This window comes from Myotis lucifugus, unplaced genomic scaffold (genome assembly GCF_000147115.1).
Source record: "Myotis lucifugus unplaced genomic scaffold, Myoluc2.0 scaffold_3497, whole genome shotgun sequence".
Lineage (NCBI taxonomy): Eukaryota > Metazoa > Chordata > Mammalia > Chiroptera > Vespertilionidae > Myotis > Myotis lucifugus.
Window position 1 is genome coordinate 8,220 of NW_005874545.1, and position 7,047 is coordinate 15,266.

At 40.9% G+C, this 7,047-nt stretch overlaps 1 non-coding gene across 1 annotated transcript; it reads right to left on the minus strand.

Moving 5' to 3' along the window:
• Positions 1 to 5,743: 5,743 nt before the first annotated feature.
• LOC111824642 lies at positions 5,744 to 5,824 on the minus strand. Its single transcript, XR_002827742.1, has one exon. It is a non-coding gene; the product is annotated as a small nucleolar RNA SNORA15 (small nucleolar RNA).
• Between the last annotated feature and the right edge of the window lie 1,223 nt (positions 5,825 to 7,047).

A 7,047-nucleotide genomic window follows, 5' to 3' on the forward strand; every position in this document is an offset into this window, starting at 1 on the left:
TGTTTGATTTGGGACATAGAAATTCCCTTTAAGTTATGTTTATTTGGTGGTGTCAGGAAATGGGCTATTTCACAGAAATGAAGCTTATAGACAGGTGAAGGTTTCCCATTTCAGTTCTGAAACTATTTTTAACCCTTGTTTAATGGAGTCTTACTAAGTTGTATTACATACTTCTGCCTTCTTAAAAGAGGTTGCAAATTTCAAGGCTAGTGTTTATTGAGTACTTACTATGTATGTGGCACCACATTTACATGATTAACTCTCATTAATTTTCCCATAACCCTGTGAGATAGGTATTACCATAACCTCCATTTTACAGAAGAGGACATTGAGGCTTAGAGAGGTTAAGTAACTTACCCAAGGTTACACAGGTAGAAGGTGATGGAGTTGGGATTTGTGCCCAGGACTCCCCAAGCCCTTTAGAAACTGGCCATGTTACTGGAGAACACTTTGGTTAATAAATGATCCTAATGGCTATTAACCTCCAAAGTTTGACCTTTGGAAATCCACACACACATTTCAGAAATATGTCCATTTCTCTGAGCATCCCTTGGCCACTTTTCAAAAGTAGTATGCAAACCGGCAGCACAGACTTTTGAATATTCAGGAATATTCCTTCATTCAGCAGATGTTCCTTGAGTACCCACTATGTTACTGTGCCAGGCATCCTGGAGGCAAAGGAATAGGAGGCACACAGCTGCTTTCAAGGAGGGCACACACTAGAGGCACTCCAGTGGGACAACATGGGAAACTTGCCTGCTTTGTGAGCAGGAAACCCTTGAGAAGATGGTGATTTTTGAACATACCTGTCAAGGCAATTGTCCTCATTAATACCCGCTCTCTATGGATCAAACTGATGAGTTAAGACCAGGTGGAATTAGGTGCTTCCTTGTCTCTAAAGAGGCCAAGAAAGAAATAGGTGCGCTGTGTTTAAGAGCTAGTTCAAGTTACCTTGCTTGGAAAAGAAGCTGTGGTCAGATGTTAATGGGCGTTGGGCCAGACCAAGGAGTTTGGTTTCTATAACCCGACTCTTTCTTAGATGGTGGTTTATAAAACCAGGAAGTCTATTAGAACCACATCTGGCGGAAAAAATACATCTTTAGCAGGATGTGTTTTCTCATTTAGTTAGTAAATGGGTGTTAAATGCAACTCCAATTGTAGCTCTTAAAAATATATACAGTTTAGACCTAGCTGGTTTGTTCAGTGGATAGAGCCTCGGCCTGCGTACTGAAGAGTCCCAGGTTCAATTCCCAATTCCGGTCAAGGGCACATGCCGGGGTTGTGGGCTTAATCCCCAGTAGGGGGCATGCAGGAGGAAACTGATCAATGATTCTCTCTCATCATTGATGTTTCTATCTCTCTCTCTCTCTCCCTTCCTCTCTGAAATCAATAAAATTACATTAAAAATGTATGTATATATATAGTTTAGAGCATCATTACAATCAAGTATACGGTTTTCCAAGGTGATGACTTTGACATACTTTAAAGATAATGTTCTTATCTTAAAAGTAATATGTTGATAGAAAATATGGAATAACTTCTCTCATCCAGATATATCTAAAGATTTTGAAACCAGCCCTCCATTATTCCTACATCCCGTGGTCCATCCCTGTGATCTCTCTTCTTCGAGTCACCCTCCTTCATCTGGACATAATGTCGTCTCTTGATGACTCATATTCACCATTATGGGTGCTGTTTATGGCACCGCGCTGATGTAAGTTCGTGTGATAGTTGAAGTGTGTGGTTCTTTTGAGACCTTTTAAATTAGGTGTTTTTTCTCCTAGTTTGGCTAATGGCCATTATGTCTGGCTGCTTTCCATGTGTCTTCCTATAACTTCTTCCTAGTGTATCCTAGTGTATTTTCTACCCATGATTAAGTGCTAGAATGGCTAATGACCTGGCTACTCAATATGTATTTCTAAAGTAAGAGTAAGCTGGCTCTGAGAGAGGGTAAAGGGACTTTCTTTTGAATTAGCGTGTAAATTCTGCAACGGCTATTTTAACTGCCAGGAAAGCATTACTTGTCTATAGAGATAATTGAGTTTTGCTTTATTGGCGACATTGAGCTAAGTGATGTTACTATTGGGCACTCTTGTCCAGAAGGGAAAAAAAAGGAGAAAGAAAGGGGAGAGGAATAGGGGGAAGGAGTAAGGGATGGGTAGGGAAGGGAAGAGAAGAAAAGCCATGCCAGTGCTTGCTTTGGGATCTCATTTTCAATTTCTCTCTTTTCACATTTGCTGATTGCAGTGGTTTAAACTTCATTGACTTGATGGTGCGACAAGGGAATATCGACAACCCTCCCAAGACTCCTCTGGTGCCAGGTTTTGAGTGTTCGGGGATTGTGGAAGCTCTGGGGGACAGCGTGAAAGGATACGAGGTAACATTCTGACTTTTGACTGAAAGAGTAATATTGATCTGGAATCCACTGAGATAATGAAAGATTATGCAAAAATGCTTGACATAATCAATCATGTGCATTGTTATTGATGACTTATTGCTTGGTTTTATTAACAATGTTTATAAATGATAGAACTTTCCAAAGGTCTCATGTACCATCTTGGTGCTCCTGGCAACAGTCTGGTGACCAGAGAAAATCTTGTCATTCCCTCTATTCATACTATACAGTTATTAAATAAGAGTATTTGGCCTTGGTTTAACTATACCCCCCTCCTCCCACCCATGGATCACACTTTCCCATCACTTGTGGCTCAAAAATCAATTATAAAACACAAAAGTTGGGGAGAAATAGCCTCTATGTTTTTATGTTTTGATTCCGTTAACTATCTACTTAACTGATACATTTAAGTGATCATTTATAATCATTATTTCAGACAGTGGGGATATGGCATTTTGGGGTGAAATTTTTAAAAAATTTATTTTTATTGATTTCAGAGAGGAAGGGAGAAGGAGAGAGAGGGAGAAACATCAATGATGAGAATCAACGATTGGCTGCCTCCTGCACACCCTACACTGGAGATCGAGCCCATGACCTCCTGGTTCATAGGTTGACACTCAACCACTGAACCACGCTGGCTGGGTTTGGGGTGAAATTTTAAAGCCACAGGGTAGCAGTACCTGACAGTGAGGCGGAGTTGGCCATGGGTTGATGGATTGGGAGTAGAGCTGTGGATAATGAGGGTTATTAAATCATTCTGACTACTTCCATACATGTTCAAAATTTTCCATAATAAAAAATTTAAACAGTGAAAAGATATAGGACTCTTTCTCCCATTATAATGCAAATAAACTAGAATCTGGTCTATAAAATCTGAAAACTGTGGGCAAATCAATCACACAAAATTGCAGTAGTTTGGAGTCAGAAAAACCAATGGAAATTAGGTACAAGAGCTCTCTCTTATAACTAAGTGCTTCCCCAGAGAGACATGAATGCAGCTAGCATCTGAGAATCCACCATAACCAGAAACACGAGCAAGTTATCTTTTTTCAGCCTCACCACAGCCCTGCGAAGTAAAGATTGTTACCGTCTCCTTAGAGATGAGGTTCAGCAGGGTTTATTAATTTTCTGTGGAGTCCAAAAGGTGGCACATAGTAGTAGAACCTGGATTCGGGTCACCAGAGCATTTTCACTCCCCCATGATCTTTGCCCGTGCTCACAACCTGCAAATGCTGCAATACTAAGTGCACGAAGATACATCCTATAAAATGCAATGCAAACGCCCTTGGAGTTGACTTGGATCAGTCTCAGTGCATCTGAGCCTCAGTATACTCTGAAAGTATCACTATGCTCCAAGTTCATTATGATAAATGTCTAGAAATATCGTCTCACCCTCATTCTTTTTGTCCATGATTTTCAGATAATATAGCAGGAAAGTGTTGAGCAAGAAGTATGTGTGCTTTTTCTTTTCTTGTATATGACTTTACATTTTCTGTCCCCAGATAAGCAATATAACAGAAGCAGCAGCATCTCTCCCCGAAATTGCTGCATATAAGAAATATTATCTGCTCCTCACTCCTCCATAGGGTCCCAAAGGAAAAGGTCATGCTACTAACTCTATCAGTTCTGAGCACTGGATAAATAACCCATTATTTTAGAATATAACAACAGATAGGGATGTTGTTGACTTTGGTGTAGAGGGAGGATTTACTCTGCTTGATTATATATATTTTCCCTTCTATATATGACCTTTCTTCCGCTAGTTAGCTCTGGCGTGCATATTGTCCAACCTACCCTTCACCCCCACTTCCCTCCAGTAACTTTCAGTGACACAAATAAAAGACACCACCTACAGGTTTCCAGTCAGGGGATGATTTGGGAGAAAGCCAATACTAAAATTCCTTCTATAATTTTGATTTAAGATTTTCAATCACATTAGAGATGAATTCCATGCAGCAGCACACTAATAGCTCTCCTGGTTGATCGATTGCAACAGAGGCTTGAAAAGTTGTTGCCAGAGGCACAGCAGTAAAGGAACAATTCGGTTTCCATCACCCAGGACTATTTTTTTTCTTAACAGAATCAAATAATGAAATGAATTGGATTTTTTTTTAAGTTGCCTACCTCTGGACTCTGGGACTGGGGCTGGTCTGATGGCTTAGCCACCTTTTCCATTTGATAATGAAATGGAAAGAGGGAGGCAGTCAGCCCCGCTCTGGTGGCTGTGACCCTCACTGTCAAGGTGGTTGAAATACTCTTCATTCCACTCCATGTCGACTGGAGGCCATTAGCCACTCTGAGGTACTGAGTCTGTATCTTTGAGTTTTCATGATTCTGCGCAGAAGAGGAAGCCAGTGTTAGACCACAGTGATCCTCTGGCCCAAGTCGTTGCATTTAAGGTGATATTCCCAATATTCGTCATTTGGTCTTCCACATTCTCAGGGATTAAGACACTCATTGCCAGTGGGACAGCCTCTCCTTTCCATCAGCTTCATAATTAGACAGCTACTCCTTCCGTTTCATAAAGTTTACTGGGTCTATATTTAGCTTTTGATCATTAAACAGTGAATTCCATGAGATCAGGAGCCATCTGTTCTTTGTAAGTCAACACTGATTGCTCTTTCCTCATTTTACATGTATACTGCCTAGTGCATTGCATGCATTTTATGTTACTTAATCTTCATAAGAACCCTTTCTAATATTAAACCCATGTGAGAGCTGAGGAAACTGAGATTTAAAGAGTTAAACTAACATTCCCAGACTTGTAGGATCAACTGTTGGACACCCTTATATAACTTTATGTCTTCTTTGTAGCCCTTATCTCAGGTGTAATGAATTATTTTATCTGCAGTCAGCCTTCCTAGATTCAAATCCTGGTCCAGGTGCTCTCTACTTACATGACCTTGGGCATATATTTTAATCTCTCTTTGCATCAATTTAAATGTCTAAAATCTACAATCATTCATCTGTAATATGGGATTCTTATAGACCCCATCTCATAGGAGCCTTTTGCAGTTTGTTGAGTAGGGATAGAAGAGAAATGCTGAGCTACAAAGAAATTAAAACAGCAGTAGAATCCATTATAAATATATATACGACAACACACATATAGGAAAGCCATTAATTTATTGAGAATTTATTAGGACCACAGCAACTTGAGTATTGCATTTGAAAGTCATAGTACAAGCCACTAACATAAATAGCAGAATGGCTCGATTTAGCTAGCACTTTGCAGCTCCTACAAGCTATTAGTATTGGTTCACTTATTTGTTTTTTTGCTTTAGTAATGATAAGGTCTGAAAAAAATTTAGCATATCTTCATAACCACTTTAACGGGATGATTGCTCTTTTTCTTTCTTTCTTTTTTTTTTTTGCATGGTGTTTGGCTATGCAAACTACTGTTAAATAAAACACAGTACTCAGTCATGCCTTTATAGGGGTTTTGTACATATTACATGAGTTAAAACATGCAATGTTTTTAGGACAACGCCTGCCATATAATATATGTCCAATAAATGGTAGTTGTTCTCACACCCGATAGCATATTCCTGTTTGCCTCTGAGCCTGGTTGCTCTTGTTAAGTCTCCTCCACTTAATTCACATGTCTCTTCTGATGCACTGCATTCCCGTGCACAGTGATCAGTAACCCATTGCTAACCTTTGATGCAAAGGCCAGAATGTACTAGTCTGTCAGAGCATCCATGTGGGTTGGCAGAGAACAAACAAGAGTCGATTTTACTCCTAGCCTTGGCCCATTAACCTTTCTTGTGGCTCAGTTTGTCTCCGCTCCAAAGCAGAGAGGTTAGAGGAGAGGTTGAGTTAGTAACATGACCTGACACTAACAGTCCATGGTGTGCGATGTGCTCCACACTGTATATTTATGCTTGAGAAGAGGGGTAAAGAACCTGGTCTCCATGGTCCCTGGGGAATGTTTTATAGATGGGCTTCAAAGCATCCAAAAATGCCTTGAAATTGGGAGGCAGGTGATGGGTGCATATTTGAGGGTATTTGTTTTTTTTTCTGGGAAGGAATCTATAATTTTCATCATATTATTGAGTGTTTTGAGAAACACCTCAAAAAGGTTAAGAAACCTCCATTAACCCTGTGCTTCCCTATGCCCAGATCGGGGACCGTGTCATGGCATTTGTCAATTACAACGCCTGGGCAGAGGTGGTCTGCACGCCCGTGGAGTTTGTCTACAAGATCCCCGACGACATGAGCTTCTCTGAGGCTGCTGCTTTCCCCATGAACTTCGTCACAGCCTACATGATGCTGTTTGAAGTCGCCAACCTCCGAGAAGGGATGTCTGTGCTCGTGCACTCGGCTGGTGGCGGCGTGGTAAGTTGGCTGCTTGTGATGCCTCTTCATCAAGGCCATGCTGGTGAAAGTGGAGTGACACCCAAGTGACAGTGAGATTCCTAGGTGAGCTATTTCCAGGAGTAGGGATGATCTCTGGTGAAGCTCACATGGATGGAAGAGATCGCATAGATGATTGATTGTGTTGTGGACAGGGTGAGCCTCAGAGATGGTTTCTCTGGAGTTTGGGAAGGTACCCAAGATGGCATGTTAGGACTCAGTGGGTCTCAGAGATGGTTTCTGTAAGCAGCACTCTCAGTCTTGGTATGATGATGAGCTGTTTCTGTCAATCACTG